Source organism: Rhamphochromis longiceps, linkage group LG13 (genome assembly GCF_057381845.1).
Source record: "Rhamphochromis longiceps isolate RC_006_pf linkage group LG13, R_longiceps_female_GT1.1, whole genome shotgun sequence".
In the NCBI taxonomy this organism is placed as follows: Eukaryota; Metazoa; Chordata; class Actinopteri; order Cichliformes; family Cichlidae; genus Rhamphochromis; species Rhamphochromis longiceps.
In genome coordinates this window covers 16,863,865-16,885,066 of record NC_140569.1, presented here as the reverse complement: position 1 = coordinate 16,885,066, position 21,202 = coordinate 16,863,865, and the positions used below count along the sequence as shown (strand labels likewise).

General features: G+C 40.2%; 1 long non-coding RNA gene across 1 annotated transcript in view; it reads left to right on the top strand.

Annotated features, from left to right (window-relative positions):
* LOC146655576 (uncharacterized) overlaps nucleotides 1-21,202 on the top strand; it is a 249,683-nt gene that overhangs the window by 82,510 nt on the left and 145,971 nt on the right. The gene's annotated exons all lie outside the window — the stretch shown is intronic.

The window sequence follows — 21,202 nt, the reverse complement described above, 5'->3', positions numbered from 1 at the left end:
TCTTCCAGTCAGAGAATGTTGCATATAATTTAATTTTTGCTTGATGCATAAAGTTAAAAGATTAAAACTAATAAAATAAGTTTTAAAAAGAGACTTTTTCATTTGATTACATTTTATATGATGGATTATGCAGAAAAAGTAGAATTGGGATTGAAGCGAGTGAAGATCTATCGCTCCATTACCTATTCAGGGTGTAAAATGTTTTTAAAAAGTAAAAAAAACAGAGCCCCTCTGACAGCCAAAGCCATCTGTTCTCTGATTGGATAGTTACATTTGTGATTGACATGACATTGGCCAATCAGATGAAGGAAGAAAAACAGGGTCAGAATTCGTACTTGTAACTTGAAACTTGAGTTTCACACGTATTTTGTTGGCTAAGTCCAAACACAAATCTTTTTTACACACACACAAATTCTTTTTACACATACAAATTCCGATTTACAAGTACAAAACTGATTTACAAGTACAAAATATTTATGACCACAATTTGAGCCCATATTATTTAAACAAAAATAAAATCTGTGTTGAAAACCAAAGTACAGTTGCTACATCCAAAATATAGCAAAGTACATAAAGTTACATTAAACTTCAGTAAAATACTTGAGTGAGTGTACTCCATGTACTCTAGCCATGCCCTCATTTTATAGTGTTGGGACTGTACTCTACTCCAATGGCTTTGGTGGGGAGGGCACCAGGGGGACCAATCATTTTCAGGTGGGGGTGGGGGGGGGGTGGGGGGGTGATGCCACCCCACACACCTCTTCTGGACACACCTGTGATTATGTATTTATAATTTTTGAATGTCATAAATAAACAAAGAACAACCTAAACAACATGCTTATTGAAGGGCAGGGGCATCCACATGCTGTTAAATCCATCTGTCACTGCAACTACCATAAAGCCTGTTGTTGGATTTTAACATTTAAAAGGTCAGAGACTGTTTTCATGTTTCAAAACCTTGTTTTAAAAAAAACCTTTTTACAGTAGCAAAGTGCATATATGAATGAACTAAGTATAAGTTAAACTGTCACTTTATTCACACAAACCAGACTGTGTTTGGCAGACTATATTTAGAGATAGTCAGCTTGCAGAATGAATTGGCCACCCACAGATCCCTTGCATTGTAAAGCTGCTACATGCTCTATTAGTCCCCACTGTTCAAATGTATACATTAAAGTTAGCAGAACAAAATCAGACACCAAGGCCTACTCTGCGCCATGAAATCAGGACATCATCACCCTTTGGTCTAAACATGCACATTCACCCCATGCTTCGGTTTACATCGTTAGGAGCCGTCGCATGCGTGCCAATCTGCGCTTTGATGTCATGCTTTGAGTGAATCTCCACTGTTATGGAGACCAAGCATTTATTGTAAACTGTAGTATATGACCTCGCGTTGCACACATTCTTTGTGGAGTCTTGCAGACATACCATGCACTTGAGAGGGATGCGAATGACTGAACATTGCTCTGTTGAGCAAACCTCCTAATAGAATGCCATGTTTAGGCCTGTCATTCACAGCAAAGGACTGTTGTGTGATAAGAAGGCTTCGTAAATGAGTATTTTAACAGTCGTAGCCAGTGTCTACAAACCTCCAATGTTTATTTTGCTGTTAAGGATGGCATTAACAGAGGCACAGACCCAAGGATGCTGATCAACCCTGAGGTCCTAACACGTGTGATGGTGTTTCTGGCTCATTTCCTCCACCATAATCAAGGCTTATGCACCTTTATGTGAAGTTGGATAGACGTGTGAGTGTTTAGACATGAAAAATTCCTTTTGTGCAACATGAGCTCAGCACAGATGCCAGTACTATCTGTATATGTCAGTGTTGCTCTGTCTTGTTGTCTGTCTGTTTTTTTTGTCCATCCTGTACTGAAAGCGGGAGAGAATCAGCTAATTAAGGATGTAAATGGAACTGAAGAGTGACAAAGAGCCTGTTTGTAATTCGCATCTAAATTGTCTCTTACCTCAGCAGAAAATTTATCACAGGAGACAATGTCAACTTTTACATGGGGAGAGCCATTTGCATTTTTTGAATTCATTACATGGGTGGTGCTGCAATCATAAGCCGTAATACAGACCCCTACCCTCCCTCCATTCTGCTACACCCACCCTACCCATCGCTACCGGGTAGAGGATAATCTGATGGGTTCCTCTTCAGTGGTCGCTCAGCAGTAGTAAGGATACAGGGAGGAAACAAGGAGAGGAGAGGAGAGGAGAGGAGAGGATTTGCTGGATGGGAAGCATAAAGTGGTCCACCCACTTGTTTATGTGTGTGTGTTTATGAGCGTGCATGTGTGCAGCAAAGCCACACCACTCTCCCGAGCGACAGAAACCTTGTTGTGATTTATGCAGCCTGAGATATGAGTGCTGGTTACGCAGTAGCAAGACATCGATCTGACAAAGCAAACCAAACAATAAAGAGGCGAGGAAGATGATGTGCCCAGTGGAGTGGAGAAATGGAGAGTGTACCTATAAGAGCTAATTATCTGAGCACATAATTCTTCAGGTTAAGACAGGGGGAGCTGAAAGCCAGCCAAGCCACAGCTGTCTGAGAAAAGGCTCCGGTATACAATTGGCCTAAGGTCGCAGACCCTGGTCAAGAACAATTCCAAATAGAAACGCATATGAATGCAACTCGGCTTAGCTAAAATGGGTAGGAATTCATCTGTGTGCACCAAACTGTCTGATATATCATGTTCAGTGAAACACAAAAAACTACAAATAAGTTGTTGGTCTTGGTGTCGTAAATTGTGTCTTAGTTTCAGCTCCAAACATCCCCGACAATCAGTTGATATATTAAAGTGGTAGAAATAACTACCCTTTGTTTTCACCATTCGGAGAAGTTCTGTTGACCAATTTCTTAAGAACTGCCACAATACTAAAGCAACCAGTGCAAAAAGTCTTACCAAGGAAATGAACTGCCCTTTTTTTCTTTTTCACACATAAGGCTTTGGTCAGCTATTACAACCTAACCTTAGCAACCTACTATGATTGCTGCGCAAGTTCACAATTCAGTTTAAATACAGCCTTCTGATCTCGTGTCAGTTCTCTATAAGCCATGAAAATAATAATGATAATATTTGCAATTATTATTTCCTATCTTGCAAACCCATTCTCTGCTTCTGTAAGCAGGGGTCCTTTAATTAGACACAAGCATTCATATACAAAGACTGGGGCGGTGGGTGCTCATTGCCATTAATAACACTATATAAAAGATAAGCCAGACAGCATCTGACACTTTTAGTAGTTTGGGAAACAAGATGTAATCTGCTTTTGGTGCCAGGAGCGGACTGAGGCTGCGTGCATGTGGGAGAGAGAGGGAGTGTGGCCTGTAAGTCAATGCAAACATAGCACTGCAAGTACATCACTGATGAAGACATTACACGTGAGTTATATTCGCTCAGAAAATGGAAGTGAGGAGTGCATAGGAACCACAAGACAAAGTGACAGATGAAGTGGGCATTTGCTGTTACCAAGGCTAGCCACTGATGTGTGCATTATCAGTCTTTCAATAGCACTAATTCTTTGAGTTGGATTAATAAAAAAGCAGAATCGATACATTGTGCAGTTCTTTTTGTTTGGATGCTTTGTGCTTCCACTGTGTCTGCTGCATAGTTTTAGTTTTTATATGGCATTGTGTTATATTGTAGCGTTTTGTGCTGGGAGAGATGAGAGGAGAGAACAGAAGATGAGATTCCGTTTAGTGGCACCCTTGGCACTCATCTAACCTTGGCACACAGCTGGGTATGCTCCACTGGTTCTGAACATGCTGAGGTTTGAATCTAGAAATGCCTTTGTGCAGCACAGGCCAACAGTGGAGAGGTGGGAGGCCCCATTAATATCCTGAACTGTATCACATCCGTCATGACTCCCCAGCTAAACCCACAGATCAAATGTCTAGTATATCTACAAACATATATAAAAGCTTATATCTGACAATGTGATTTATCATCCGGAAGTAAGAGGACATAATGTTAAACATCCATATTTTGCTTAATGTTCAATTTTTTTGTTATTTTAGCAATTTAGAGAATCACTTACTGTATTTCAGGTCATACAAGGTCAATTTGTGTCATTGTTTTCTTGTTTGTGCATTTGTTTGTTTAATATAATCCATGAATTCTAATTCTGGCAGCCCAGAGTGGCCACATTAACCAGGCATGGCAGCCTGGGACAGGGTCCAGCTGGAAGCATGCATGGGATGCTGCTTTCCCGCGACAAAACTGGCTTCACAGGCAATAGCTAAATAGTTCCTCATTTCCAAATCACTGGGAAAAAAAAAAAAGGGGGGGGGGGGGGTGCAAAATCAAACTATAACCTCCGACTCAAATGTTCATATTTACGATGTGATTTGTAGACTGGCTTTTTAACATCTTATCTCACCTGTGCCAGAAGTCACTGATAAGATGGGAGGAGTGTATCTCACTGGAATGTAAGAGACATGATCACTTCCAAATCTTACCTCACTATTCTTCACTATTCATCTTCTCCTCCCTCCTGAGTTTTTTTTTCAGCCTGGTTGGCTGGTTAGTTTGTTGGATGGGTGTCTGGCCTGTGTTGTCTGCAGGAGTAAATGTCTGGGTGAGGGCTGAGTTCAGGAAAAGTGCATCAGAGGGTGTGTATGAGTGTGTGGTCAAGGTATTACTCATGTTGCGGGGACCTAAATCTGTTTAGACAGGCGCATTATGGGAATGTGTCTTCCCCACTGAATTTTACGGGAATATGTGTTTTAAGTTTAGGATGAGGTCGGGGTTATGTTAAAGTTTAACTTGGCAGACAGCCAACTTTGCCACGACTGATTCGGGTCACATGTAATACAGAACTAGAATAAACATGAAAGATAAAGATGAAAAACTGCAGTAATTATAGACAAACACAGATGTTTGTGCAGAAAACACGACGCGTGACTCCCCTTCCTTTTGTTTGTTAATTCTTTTGGTATATTTATATTGGCACAAACATTTTTGAAAGTGTGAATGAGGTTTGGTTCATGAGCCATCATCAGTAAAAAGCTGTTCAGAACCTAAATGAACACAAAAACATGGACGAGGATACTTTCACATGTGTGCGGTGCTATTTAAATCTCCCTCCTGCCTGCCTTTCCCGACATACTGCAGAAGAACGGCGCTAATCTTCGGTCCTCTTGCCCTCATTGGCCTTTACTGTTTACAGCCGCCTTTCTCTTACACTTTCATCAGAATCCCATTTCCCCCCACAGCCCAGAAGCCCCCCCCCACCCCCACCCCCTCTGAAACTCTACCCCTCACTCTTCCATTCTCGCCTGCATATGATGGATGGCCGCACCTCAGGTCCTCTCAGCCTGTCCATCAAGCCCCGCGATTAAAACACTTGGAATGACCAACATTCCCCTCTCCTCACCCTTACCCCACTCCACATCCCCTTGTCCCCCATGCCACCCCTTTACTCTCAGGCCACCACCACTGCAGCCCTCTGGCCCCTCACCTTTCTAACCCTCCCTTCCTCCAACGCTCCTCTCCCACTTCAACTGCCCCCAGAACCCCACAATCCATCTTGTGGAGAAAAAACATCATTTATTCTGTACTTCCCAGATAATTTACTTTTTCTCTCCCTCTTTCGTGCCTCTTTTCTTTTTACTTTCCTTTCTACAGGAATTCTCCATTTCCCTATAAAATGAAAATTCATCTGGAATTACATCTTATGTCATCATTATGTTTATTAAGCGTGGATGATGTATATGAGGAGCTGCGGCGTGCCGCTGAGTGCTTAATGATGCATAAGATTAAGCCGAGCCTCTCAGCTGTGCTGAGACTCCCCTCTGCTTCCCAGGCTGCAGACACACGCTGGGGGAACAGGCTCCAAACGGCCATCAGGTGAACAGGGGAAAAGGGAAAGCCTGCATCCTCTTTGTGTGTCAGCAGAGGAGGAAAAGTGTGCAGTTGGTGCAAAAGAGTTGCTGATAGGGGAGGATCAGAGAGTTGGAACTTCAGAGAAAAAGAATGAAGTGGTTTTTGTATCAGTTTGCTGGATGTAGTCAAAGTGAATATCTGCAATTCTGTCAACACGTAGTAACTACTGCAGTGATAATCATAAAATGTGCCCTCCTCCTTTCTCTAATGTCTCTAAGTTAAAAAAAAAAAACTCCTGGCGCATCCGCCTTTCTTTTCTCTGATCTAGTCATACTTTTGATCTCAGTTCACACACAAGCACCCACACAAATAGAAGATTTGCTCCGGGCCTCCCTCTAGTCTGACAGCAGAAGCACCAGCAGTCTATGACAAAAACATTATCCTTCTGGTGCTAAACAATCCAATAAACCTCTCCACAGGGAAGAACTTAACCTCTCCACTCCTCCGATGCTGGCTTCCAGACCACGTGATTGCTGCCACAGTAAATTCAAATCATTAGTCTTCTCACTCTGCCATCACACAGGGAAAGAAAAAAATCCGCCTATTAGTAATGGAGACCTCGTCAGAGACCTTCCTCCGAGAGCCCTGCCTTCCCAATTCCCACAGGAAAAATCCCCAGCAAAAAACTAATTCTACTTTTAATAATCTGTCATCAGGACCAGAGGCAGTCATAAATTATGTGGGGAGCATGTGCAGGAGCGGGCCACAAGAGGGAACTCAGGGGGAGAAATCAAAGCCTGAGTTTGACAAACTTTGCCGAAGATAAATAATAACTTACAAACAGGATTAGTTGTAAAGTCAAGGTTGAGTGCCCTGCCAAGCAGTTTCCCTAGCAGTCTATGCAGGATGAAGAATTTACAGACACACCTATCATTAGCACCCCCCCCCCCCCCTCCTTTCCCCCACACAGCCTCCATCCTGTCTTTTCATTCTCACTCCTCCAGTCTTTCTTTGCACTGTCTTCACAGTCCTGACAGACCGCCTTTGCTTTTTCCCCCCAAAGCAAACACTGTTTGTGTTTCATCATTAACCCTCTTGGATCCCAGGGACAGGTGCAGAAGCACTGTGATTCTGTGGAGATAAAAGAGAGACAGCAAGGTGGTTAAGAGACAGTATTAGCGCAGTGTGGCAGGGGAAATGGTCTCTTCCTCCTCCCTCTAAGTAAATAAACATAAATAAACAATAAGCCTCCCACACAAACACCAGGGTAATAAGGCTAACACCACTGACTGGAATGATGGGTTTGTGTGCACACAGTGTAAGCAACTGTATAATTGTGAAAATATCTGTAAGGTGTATGTGCTGGTGCCTCGTGTTTTGAGAGCGTACATCTGTGTGATACTTGGCCAGTGAAGAAGCCAATATTGGAAGAAAGGGCTATGAGCCGTGGGGTTGTTCTTTCACTGTTTCCATGTCAATATTTGCTGGAGCTATCGACATGCATCATAATCGACTTGCTCAGTCTAAACCCGTACGAAGGCCCTTCTCCATCAGGTGACAGAGACGCATCCAACAGCCAGCCGCAGAAAGAGGTGCTGCTGGAAATAAGACAGCCGTGTTCCCACAAGTCTGCTTTATACTTGTATTGATTTACTCATCAACAGAAAGGTTGAGTCACCTGATGCACTGCAATGGCTTACATTTTAACCTTAACACCTCTGTATTGTTGTTCTCTTGCTACAACCAAGTCACACGTGCATCTACGATCAGATCATTTGTACTGATAATCCACACGCCGAATGGCATGTATTCATTTCAGAATAGAGAATTTTTTATCTGATTTTATCTAATTTAAAGATAATCACTGCATAACTTTTTATGTTTTTATTAACAACTTTAATATCCATGCATAGCAAAGGTTAGAGTTAATCACAACTTTACGCTGGGTTCTTTTCAGTAAAATGTTTTCTTTAAATCCCACATCATATATTTTTTAGGCTGCTTAGCTTTCAGTATGAATCATAGCATAAAGATGAAAGAAAACATGAGAAACTCACACATTGTTTTCTTTCTTCTGTTTTCTGGACTAATGTGAGCTTTAAGTTTGAAGTAAAATTGGTTTTCTTACCTTTTCATATTTCTTAGTTAAATTTTTTTTTTCTTTTTTAAACTGCTTTATGCTGTGTTCAAAAACGAAAGCCTAAACTCGGCCTGCTTCTGTCTCATTGAGCACAACTTAAGGAATGCACCTCATGCGTGTCCCATGAAAAACCCTGAGAAAATGCATACATGCAGTACTGGGATTTCAACCCTGCAAAGTCAAGTGCTCAATTTTCCCTCCATTCTTTGGCAATACCAAAGAAGCTCAATCATATTGGGACAGTAATATGAATCAAGGACAGCTCACTCACTCTCAATTGCAGCACAGTCTAACTGGGACCGTGGGTATAACTGAAACTGGGTTCTCAATTCAAATGGGAGAGCGAGTAGGCCAGCCGGACTCTCCAGCATGTCTCGAGACTGATAGATTACCTACTGCGGTAAGGACAAAGGGAATGAAGATGACTACTCTGCCAAAACTGGCTACAGATGAGACATGCACGGCTGAATGAACATGGTACACCTCACCCATTTGTCTATGTGTTCAAGCTTTGCACTACCTATGACAAAGGAGTCCGTACACTACACTATTGACATATAGTCTCACCTTTATATCTTGGAATATCCTGTAACAACTTTCATTTTGAGTTAGATTCTGAACATGTTAGAGCATCCATCAACTGGATTGGCCACTTAATGTTCCTTACAGGCCGCTATTTATTACGCAAAATGTGCTACGAGGACATAAATCTAACTTAATGTCAGTCAACTTTTTCTCAAAAGTCAAACAATAAATCTAGTGAGAAGTGCATGCAATATTTGCCATCAGTTGAGCTGTGCAAAAACTTACAAAACAATATGTGGACATTTTCATATGTAATACTTGAATACACATTATGCAATACACTCTTTTTGAGGTATTTTATTTGACATTGGAGGCCTTATGGATTGCGTAAAGGCACACAGTTCTCCGAGCCAGCTATTTTTTTTGTACTTAGTACATGATGTGCCATCCCCTGAGATTAACATAGGTGTTCTTGAGGCCAGGTTCACTTGTATCCGAGCCACAGTCGTATATTACAATGCAGCTGAGGTGGCAGTGGCAGTAACTCATTCTTTTCTATTCTATTCTGTCTCTGCATATTCCGCAAAGCCCCTGCTGCTCTGCACTTAGAAGGTCACCTCTTTCATCAGCTATTCTATTTGCATTCCAAATCGTACGTACATGAAAAATCTGCCACTGAGTTTTTGCGACGGCCCTTCGAAGGCAGATTAGATAGAATTTGCCATACGAACCTTATGCACGCTAACCTTTGCAGATGGCCCCACTATTGTGGAGAAATGGATTGCCTAATAAACCATATCATCCAACATATTTGCCGCTTGGCTGATCAAATAGAGGCTATGTTTTTTGAGCAAATTCCCTTTGTCAAATTTGTCAGTGTTCATGCTGCCGTTGTGGGTTTGGGTCACCGAGAGGAGGAGGCGGGATCCTTAGTGTATCGGGTTAAAGTGCCGACCAATTTGGACTCTTTCTGAAGATGAGACAATTTTTCCACAAGATTTACTTCATCAGAGGGGAATATTTCATATTCCCTCCACTTGTTTGTGTTTGCTATTGTTTTCCCTCTTATATACTGCACAAGGTTGGTGCAGTGTAGCTCAAAAGTAACGGACAGTTGTTAGTCATTTATTTCACCTCATTAATTGAGATGGATATATAAAGTAGATAGTAAATAAAAGTCATTAATAGTGCGCTGCTGCCTTCTTTGATGTCAGAACTACATGCTACACAGATATAGCTTATTTTTCCGCGCTATCTTCTTATCAGATTTTACATGAATCATTAAAATATCCATAAAGCTATTCTGACATTAATCTTTACCATTCATCACTGAATACCCACTTTCAATCTACCATTGGGCTATGTGGTGGTAAAGAAACAATGCTACTTGTAAACCTTGCAAGGTTTTCACCAGAAATCTAATTTCACAGTGGAGCCCTAATTCATCGCTCCCAGAAAAACCTCTTTCATCAAACTTTGCATATGAGCAGCCAAGTGATGCACAAGCTCTTAACGGCATGCTTTGCCTCCTTTGGTGAGTTGGCCAACCAATCCATCTTAGTGACTGTGCTCAGAGCAGAGGAGTGGGCAACCGATGCTCCCGTCACTGGGCTCCTGCGGGAGATGGATTGGGGCTCCATCGCCCACCTCCAGTCCGGTACCAGCCCAGTGGCACAATCTGGACCTCAGTGTTGAGAGCCACGTGGTGGGCCTTGTGGGGCTCTATGAGGGGGCTATGAGAGGCAGGATGGAGGATGCTGTGTCTCAGTCACTCATGTAGAATCCAGATCCTCTGCTCCACAGGAGGTGAAGCTGGACCTCCTGTTTGTGTTCCACAGAACAGAGTGAGGGTGTCCAAGTCATTGCCTGCCTGCACAGTTGCTAATGCAGGCATTTCATCTATGACAAAATGTCACGCAATAATGTGATCATCAGCAAAAGAAAAGAAAACTAACTGACATACATTGACTTGTTTAGCATATTAAAAGGGAGAAATCACAATCTGCTGAGAATATGTGACCTTCATCTTAAGTTATGTCCTTCAGTGGCTATTAGTCACTGAACTGTCTGACGGAACAACAAATACAATAAATGATAGCCCTGATTCCTCTTAATCTAATACATCTTTTAAATGTACATCCACGCTTAAAATAGCTTGTCCTTCAGCAGGAGGAGGAGTTTTGTTTCATCCTTTCATATCGTTCATCATGACTGACTTTAGAACTGAAGTGAAAGCTTCTTTTATTAATCACAAAGAGCTCAAGTCAAGGCTTTGCACTCCGTCGCTTGCATCCAATTTACAGCAGCGATAATTCATGCTATGCTAAACATTTCTTGTAAAATGTCACTTTGTGTTTGTAATTAATTTCTAAATTAATAAGCAAAATTCTGAGTTATGGCATCAAACCCTTTAAAAACCTTGGTCACTAAATAATGCATCAAGGCGCCACCTGGATTGATCGAGACGATAACAAGAATGTGACTTTGGGAAGATGTGAACCCTTCAAGGACTTGGCAGGTTGTTTTGAGTAATGCAACAAAGCTGTGGGCAAATTAAAGATGATCTTTTATTCTTTGAAGAAATCTTTGACAGTAACAAATAGAAAAAAGTGTCTTCACTCCCCTCTCTTGATTATTAGTACTGTCATTCACTCCTTCTGTTCCTAATCTCATCCCTGACCAGGGTGGCCTGTACCATAGGACTGCAATCCATGCTTCCATGGAGGGAGCAATGTTTTAGGTTACCTCCTATATGGAGTATCAAGTGTCCCTCATCTAAAGCAAGCTATGGGCTCTTGATCAAAAGGAGACTAAAGAGTGGGGAGGACACATGGAGTTTTCCTGCAGCACCGAGCTTCAGCCATGAGGGCACATACACCTGTCACATACCAAACAAGTGCATGAATCTCAGCTGATAAATCACATCCGCTCCGTTACCTTAAAACTTTACTAGAAAAGTTGTGCTAGTTCTGCTTTAGGTGGGAAGCATGAGGGATGATAATTAAAGTAACTATTACAATGTAAACTTTAAAAACGTTTCATTAGGAATTTTTCCTTCGGTGCAAGTGACCCATCTCCGTTTCTTTAGTGCCACTGATGGCAACATCCATAACCTGTCCTCTGATATTTCATTCCCATACGGGAGCCATGAACCTAAGATGTAATCGATACACAGACATACAGGCCTCCTGTGTTATTACAAGGGGGACAATGTCTGCTCAGCTTCCCGTGCCGTTACACAGTTCAGGCTTCCAATTAACCTGAGCGGATCCCCATGCCAATCATACAGGGCTTCTATCGACAAGCTGCATGAAAAGAATAATGTTGTTAGGATGATGTAGCTCACGGTAGGAGGGCTGCTTCTCCCCCCTCCCGCTACTGACAGGGATAAGTGTTGTAGTCATTTATCACCTCCTCTGTGGTCACTGAGGGGCCAAACAGGGCTGCATGTCCCTTACACTCTTTTTTCGGTGGACCGCGGTACAAATGTGCCTGATTACAATCGTAAAGCATGGAAATGGGACTGAATTTCAGTGTCAGTACCAAAGGCTTTGCACATTCAGCATTTACATGAATCACTTCATACCGAATAACAGATGAAATAGTCTGATTTTGTAAGCTAGTGAATTTGGCAGATTAAGTAGGATTTTACTGAATCAGTAGCAAAAACTGAGCAAATAAGAAGTTGATTTAAGGGATAATTTTTCAGCTTTTTTAGCCTCCATTTTCTCTTCATGTTTGAACCCTTCGCCAGTCTTTTACCTGACATGTTGATGTAATATATACATTTGTATAAAATGTGCATGTATTGTTTTAAAAAAAAAAGTTCGGATATTATCCAGAACATCTGGAGTTTGGCAGTTTGTTCCAAAGAGAGAACAGCATCCAAACTGTATTACACTATCAAAACCATATAGTCCATAAGTAGTGAACATACCTGCTTATTTGTCAGCAGGAACAATTTTTATAAATCTTGTCTGAAAACAGATGTGCCGTAACTGTTGAAGTGGGACGAGAGATCAATCCATTTATTTTTTCCCCCCGTCTACTGAGAGACAACATACAAATTGAGACTGTATCTAAGTTACAACAGCAGCCAAGTGTGGCCTACTAGGATTTCAGGAGTGATTGAGAGTGTGTTTCGATGCTCAGGGCCAAACTCTAAAAGCATTGTTACATTGACAAGGCCGACGCAAAGGAAGAATGTCTCTCTACATTTACTCCCCTTTTCTTGGACCGCGCTGCCACTGGCGACTCTGATATTGATTATTGTGAAACTAAAATCAGCTCAAGGAGCACAATCATTAAGACAAATGCAGTTCCACTCAATGCCAAATGCACAAGGACCTGAAACTCTTACTACAGGACTTCAGAAGGTACACAAAAATCCTCTGTGCACACAAGTACACACAGTGTATTGTGGCATCTAAAAGGACCGGAAAACCCAATTTCCATGGATTTTTTTCTATTAGTTTAAGTTAAACACTAAAAATTAAAAACACACAAGCAAATGAACTGATGTGAATACAAGTATCACAGTGAAGTGAAAATATATAAGAATTAATTTTTATTGTCCTTGTTATAAAATGGATTAAATTTATTTTTCACCTCAAGATTCTACACACAATACCCCATAATGACAAAGTGAAATAAAGTGTGCTTGAAATCTTGAAAATGTATTATGAAGGGCATCTGGTATGAAAATCTACTAAAACACCTTCACCACAATCAATAAGGGAGCAGCTGAAAGTAACTTTATTGGTGCCATAATACTCTTATTTCATGCAAGTATGACTTGGATCAGAAATAAAGATAATGATATGATCTGCAGGAATTTATCAAGTGGTTCCAGTAATCAGCTACCTTTTCTTTCTTTCTTTTTTTCCTAAAGTTGACATAAAACACAAACTGGAATTTTTTTAAGCAGTCTAACACAGTTGACCTCAATCTGAAGATGACTAGAACACAGAAATCTGCATCATCCAGTGTGCTCCCATGTAGTTCCACATTATTGTGTGCCACGGTTTCATCACAGCTCCAGAAAATGTAAAAAGATGCACTATGTATGATGTACAGTATATTATGCACATTAGTGTGAACAATGATATTCCAAAAGTTTCCTCATAACCACGATCAATTTTTCTTGCTTAGCGCAGACACAGCTCTGAGTTGAGGATGTCAGCGCAGACTTAATGTGGCCCCCGTACCTTTAAAACTTTCCATTTGTTATGTTTGGTCATCCCATTAGTTGCCATTTATTATCATTAGTGTGATAGAAGCCTCTTCCTTGCAGAAGCAGGAAAAAAACTACATTTTCACATTAGACAGAGCTCCACTGGTGCATCAGATTAATGTTCCTTTTCACAAAAACAGAAAAAGCAGGTGTAACATGAACTAGCCATATGACTATTTCATTATGCTGTCTGTTTATTTGCTTCTTCCCTTGATTGTCAGTTAGTTAGTTCCTCTTTGGTGGAAGTGCATTTTAACAATATGTAACTGATGCTTTGATGTTCAAAAGTAGCCTCTATGTTGACTAGTGGGCCAACAACAGGTTAAATTACTTAATGCCTCATATTTGATCTGAACTTATCACTGTGCATGCAACAAAATGATTATTTAAAAGACACCTGACTGATTTGATCAGTACAATAATATGCAATTTGCATAAGAAAACATTGTTCTAAAACTTAGAGAAGTTAAAAAAGCTGGAACATCTGCGAAAGAGAAATAAATGAATGATTGTCCCCATAGATTTTAACTACATTTTAAAACAGTGAAGACTATACTGAATCCATCTTGCTGGAGTGGGCAGGTCTGGATGTGTCGGCCTTAGGTTCATGTCCCTGTCCTGCCCAGTGTGAGTGATCAGCAGCGTGGCCCCTAGCAAGCAGGACAGGTGTGTCGCTGATTCACTCTGTATTACATGGAACGTGATTAATGGTTTTCTTAATGTCTTCACGGCAGTAATAGAAGTCCCTCACGACTAACCTTGCATAAAAATGCAAATGAATAGAGACAAACTGCCGAAAAAACACAACGGGCAGGGCTAAGCCCGGAAGCCTTGGGAAGTGGGTGTGCATATTTCTTTATTTCATGGAGAACAACTTAAAATTGTAGATTAACCCTTGTCATGTTGGCATAATTAAAGATCCCAAGGAGCCATAAGAAAAATCCAGGAACAGGCTATTGAAAATACTTTTTATTTTGTTTAACTAACTTAAGGACTTAAGTTAACTTTAATTAACTTAAGGACTTAAGGACTTTGTTATTGTGAGACAGTACAGGATCCTTAATGTGCTTGTTATCTATATATTTGTAAAATGATATGATTACTAATCGTAAAAAGCATCTGTAACAAAAGAATTGTTGTAATCACTTCAGGTGTATAACATGAGTTATGTGCTCTGTTTGTATCCATAGTATGTTTAGTCTTTATGACAATAAGCCACCAAAAAAGGCCATAAAGCATGTCTAATAACTCAACTTAAGTTGATTTCTTGGTAAAGATGAACTTCACAGACTTCAAAAAGTTTATAACTAAGTTCCTTCCTGTCTTTAACTATATCAATATGTATTTAAATATGATCGGAGAAACTTGTATTAATATTCATGATTTCTTAACGCCAACTGCAGGTGCTAACGAGTTAGAAGTGAATGAAAACACGTATAAAATGTCCATACAGTTAACATAGACAAAAACAGGGATGTTGTTAAAGCATTACTCATTATGGAAGGCTTAAATGCTAAAAGTTTTGCACATTAGACATATTTTAGTCTCATAGGGAAAATAAATAAATAAATAAATTAGTCATGTGATCATGAATCCACAGGAGTCCAGTGACAATAACAGTCTTAGTCTGATGGCAACAGCTACACTGGAACGCTAACATTGAATAATAAATATTTCTGAAGTTTTCTTGACAGAGTACATCATGATTGCTGAGGCAGTCTGTTCATCAGTAAGTCCCCCCCCCCCCCCCCCCCTCTTTTATCATCATAAATAATGTTGATTAATTAGCAAGTCAAAATCACTGAGGATAATCCATGTAGAATACATCACTGTCAGGAGAACTGTTGAATATTGCATTTAGACCAGGAGCATTTTAATTACAGAAGTCTTAACATATTAATTAGGACTCGGAAGGAGCATAACATTTAGAAAACCTGAAAAATTACTTTTGTACTGAGAGTTTGAAGTATGCCTGTTTTAGTTTGTTTTTTTGTTTTTTTTCCAATTGTCAGTTCGCTTCTTTGCTATCTCAGTAACGTCTCGAGGGAATTTCCTTAAAATAGGCACCAAGATTCACTTCTGCTTAAAGATAAACTGATTAGATTGGTTGTAAGAGATCATGGTTACTGTAACTCCCAAAACTCTTTTCCCCGTAACTGAAGAATTTAAATGAACACAAATGATGTTAATAAAAAAATATAAGTATCTCAAGTATTTCCAAAAGCCACATTCACTGTGACATCTTAATGTTCTTGTGACAAAACAACACAGTTTACAACACCGTAAAGCCTATTTTATAGTCACTGCAGTGGTTGTGATTGTGATTGTGATGTTTGGGGAAATGCCTGACTTGTATTTCCTGAATGATAGATGTCGCCGGTCAGAAAAAAACATCAGTGTCAACACAGAAGTCGAAGAGTATAAATAGCAGGCAAAGAAGTTTTTTTCAGGTTTTCTCCAGAAAGTCTAATCTTTCCAGCTGTGTAGTCCGGGAATTTTTGAGCTCCTGTGCTGACAACATTATTGAAATGTGGCACCATTATAAAAAAGGATTAAAAAAATGAAGAGGTACACAACAAACTGAAGCAAACACAGCAGCATTTGTGACGTCGATTTTGGTGCACAATTTTGGATGACATTGGCAAACAAAAACTAGGCAGAGATTCTAATCATTTTTATCCTTTGTTTTTTTTTCCCGGCTGCCCACCTTAAAACTGATGTCATTGTCCTGATATGTGTTTGAATCATCTGTAGCTTTACAGTTTATAGCTTCTTTAAAGAAATCATCCATATGTGGAGAAGTTTCTACGTCCATGTATAAACTCTGCAGTATTTTTGTTGTTTTTTTCATGCCCAGCTCATGAGCCATGACCAGCAATGGGAGAGATGCAGATTTAACCAGAACTTTCAAAAAACAAGCTATTAATGAACACCTGGATGAGTGTTTGTATATCCAAAGTCAAGCAAACTGATAAAATGGTGATCGGTGGACAGACAGAGAGGAATGGCTGAGGCAGCCATTTCTTAAATGCTCCAGGGAGACCAGGTGCTCTCAGTCATTAACTCCTCCTACTAGTAACCTGCAAGACAACACGGAGGGTCAAACACAGGAAACCCTTACAGCAGGTCCTGGGCAAGACAGAGAGCAGTCACAACACGCTGATACAGGAGACATGTAACAGGACAAGAACAGCAAAGCTCAATAAAGCCACGTTCAATTAAAGAGAACATGAATGATGAGGTAATACAGTAAAGTATTGTCTTATGTTTCCATTTCTGCCAATTACTGCTTAAAAGAAAACAATGTGCGTAAAATTATATCTTATTTAAGCTAAAAATATTGACAGTGTTATTGTTTCAATTACAAATTTGGTTTTGCAAAGTGCATTCATGCCCCATGCTTAGCAAAATATATTGTACTGTAGTTAAGCACTTTTAGCCCCTCGCTGCCTGAGTAATTTTCAATTATGCTCTGCATTTTCTGTCAGTATTTAAATATTTCATTTATCTGTATTCTGATGAAGCCCTGTTAACGGCACATTTTTTGGCCAGCTCCAACCTTCTGCTACTTCTACAAACAGTACATGTCTTACAGGCACTTATCTACAGCCAGTGAATTGAATAAATCATTTGAATTCGCCTTTATATGCAGCAGGCTTTCTGCTTGAATGAAAAAAAATAGTTGCGCCCTTCCCAGTCTGTTTCACTCACAATGTTTGAAGGCTGACACATGTCTACACAGAAGGCCAACATGAGAAGTACTTTAACAAATCAACAGCAAAAGGTCATTTGCATTTATTTAAATACTCCAAGCTAAATTAACAATCACTGTAGCGTTGTGCAAAATGCTGGAAATTGTAGGCTGGAAAAGGCTTTTCTTTGTTTTACAGGCACACGAGCCTGAGTGAGACATAAGATGATGCACTGCCTGTGGAGGTAGCTGGATTGATTTAGGTAGGAGCATATCTCCTTTGTCAGATTCACGCGAGGCAGATGACTTTAAACCACAGCTGAAACACCCTCTCTGTAGGCACAGCCTTAAAAAGTAGGAATCGCTTTGTAATAGGTCTGAATTTATTAATCTTTCCAAGCATGTCTCACTGTTTTACGACGCCATGACACATTCATATCAGCATTCATGAATCCAGGAGCCAGCATTTTAACAGTGGAGCCCATCAGAACCAATCTCATCAGATGATGTGGGGCTGAGATGAATATGGCATCATATGGTACTCTGTGTTCCGTAACGTGTTAATGCAGAACAGTACCTCTCTCGTTGGCTGCTAATGTGGAATATACTGGAGGTCCAACAGAAGGGCTGTGACAGCAATAATTGTGATATACATTGAAGAGAAGAGAAGTTTCAGGTGTGATGCCATTGAGAAACATCCTAAAGTTGAAAATAAAGATTGATGTCTTCCACTGCTATTATTAATATATTGATGGTCCTGTCAAAACATTACAAATCAAATTTTTTCCTCCTTATTGATACATTAGCTCAGCTAATTGATGAAAATCCTGCAAAACCCCTTCATTTTCCTCCTACATGCTATTTGTCTACCATCTGCTCCACATCCCTTGGGGATGGTCATGATAGGTTAAAATCACTGCTGACGAGAATCTCGAATGCTCACAAGTTAAGTTTAGTACCACTAAACTTTTGTACCACCAATATCAGTATCTGGTGCAAAGCAATAACGCAACTTCAAAATAAAAGAAATAGAATAGAACTTTTTGCTGTAAGTACATTTCAAAACATGTAATAGACACTTTATTAGGTACACCTTGCTAGTACTGGATGGAGAACTATCTCAGTTCTTTCTGGCATAGAGTCAACTAGGTGCTCTAAACCCTGCTCAGAGAATTCCGTCCAAGCTGACACAATAGTATCACATTTGTCAGCTACACATTCACCACATTCCAAAGGCGCTCCATCAGATTGAGATCTGAGATCATTTGAGTATAGTGAACTAGATTTCATGTTGAAGGAACCAGTTTGAAGTGATCTGAAATGACATTAAGCATCATCCTGCTGGAAGCGTCCATTAGATGATGGGTACAATGTGGTCAAAATGGTCTAGAACAACACTCAGGTAGGCTGTGGTATTTGAAAGATGCTCAGGTGGTACTAAGGGGATGTAAAAGAAATACCAAAGATGGATCCATGCATTTATATTATGTACATCAAATTTTCACCCTACTGTCTGAATGTTGCAGCAGAAGTGACAGCAGAAAGGCAACATTTTTCCAACCTTCTTTTGTCCCATTTTGGTGAACCTGTGTGAATTTTAGCATCAGTTTCCTGTTCTTAGCCAGTAGAAGTGGGCCTCAGTGTGGTGTTCAGCTGCTGCAGCCCATCTGCTTCACAGTTTGATGTGTTCTGCATTTGACTTTGGATGTAACGAGTGGTGATTTGAGTTTCTGCTGCCTTCCTATCAGCTCAAAGCACTCTGACCTATTTTACTTTTTTTTTTTTATCATTCTCTGTAAATCCTAGGGATGGTTGTGTGGGAAAATCTCAGCAGATCAACAGTTTCAGAAATATTCAGCCCAGTCTGTCTGGCACCAACAACCATGACACATTCAAAGACACGTAAATCACCTTACTTCCTCATTCTGATGCCGGTTTGAACTTCAGCAGGTCGTCTTGATCATGTCTACACGCTTCATTGCACTGAATTTCAACCATGCGACTGGCTGATTAAATATTTCTGTTAACGAGAAGTTGAACAGGTATACCTATTAAGTGTATTTGTTGCCACATGCTGACATTCAAATTCTGCAATGGCTTTTAATTTGAGTAAATTAACATTGTCAGAAAAAGTCTTTACATAATTGATTGAAGTATTTGTGTAACACTTGGTAAAAAGAGTTGACTTTCTGATAAAATTAATTTTAGGAAATTATGACTCGAAGGTCAACAAGAGACAATATCATATGACTGAAGATATATTATTAATGCCCACATTTAATCTCTCTGTAATCATGACAGGAGCCGATGTGAAATGAACTGTAGCCATTCTCCTTGACCACTTCGTAGTGGTCAGCGGTCCACATCCAGGAGACTAGATTGGATTTATTGCTAGTGGGCCAAAGGTAACAAATACATGCAATATAAAGGTGTAGATGGATGCCATTATCACTGAATGGATTTTGTGCCCATCATGAGGTTCAATCACATGGAATAGATTGATACTGCAAGCAATACTTTCATATTAGGCTTATGTACTCTATTTTAACTGGACAGCTCAGTGACTAGAAGGCAAAACAGGAAGTGTTTGAGCCAATCATCATGTTAGCTAAAGGGAGATTTTAGGCCAAAAAAACCCTCTTCAATTAATAATTTCTCTCAATGTTTACATTAAAACAAAGAATTAAACAGGCCAAACTCAAAGTGTTTTGATTACTCAAAAACCATTATAACCACCAGAGGTTTCACTTGGCTGGGGAGGAAATATCTTCATCTCATCAGCAGGGTCGGCTGGAGGTTCTGGGAGTCCTCGGAGAGATGGGATGAGGTTATGAGAGGTCATGTAGAACAGCTCAGTGTGACAACAAATCAGAGGCCACCCCTCTGGTCTTGGTCACATGAAACAAAAAATGAAACAAGAAGATGAAACTCACACACAAACCTCAATGGGAAAACTCCATTACCACGGATGTTTCTGCTGCATAAGTGACTTGTGGCCTCATTCTGACATCATAAAAAGAGAAAGAATCTGACACAATTGCTCATTTTGTTTCAGCTCTATAATGTCTTACTTGCTCGATTGTTTTTAAAAATTCTCCTGCAGAAGCTCATTTTACTCTAATCTTTTATTGGGAAAGTAAAGAAAACCTACATATATATTTTAAAGTGTTTGGTAATAGATTTTTAATGTTCATTTGTCTACGCCCTGAAGGCCTGGATCTTTGACATTTGAAATAATTGTTGTTCGAAGGATCATCACCAGGGGAGGGTTGTGAATAGTGTAGGGACGATTTGAGTAAATGACTGTGTCAGACTGTTTATTTGTAACATGATTGCCTCGGGTGCTGCCGGAGGACAGCTATTAGAGGGTCTGGCCATAAAGAGATAGAAAGAAAAGCCCAGCGATCACCCAAAAGTTAGCACTTAATGTGACAACTTATCAGACAAAAGCTCCCCACAGAGAACGGGGAAATGAGAGAGAGAGGGAAGGCGGGAGGAAGACATCATTGCCCACGGACAGAACAATATAATATGATGATGAAGAGGAAACTGTATCATAATCATAATTATCTGAAGCGGCTGCAGTGTCAAATATCACATGAGACCCAAGCGTTCCCCATATGTTTTAACATATTGCACAAAGCTGCCCAATGCATGTTGGCCTGAGGGGAGGCAGAGAGCAGGGGACGTCCAGCCCTGTATTTAATTAAATGACTTCAATACCCCGTGCCTGCGGCAGGGCCTCAAGTGTAAGTATAAGGGTCTGTAAGAGCTGCTAA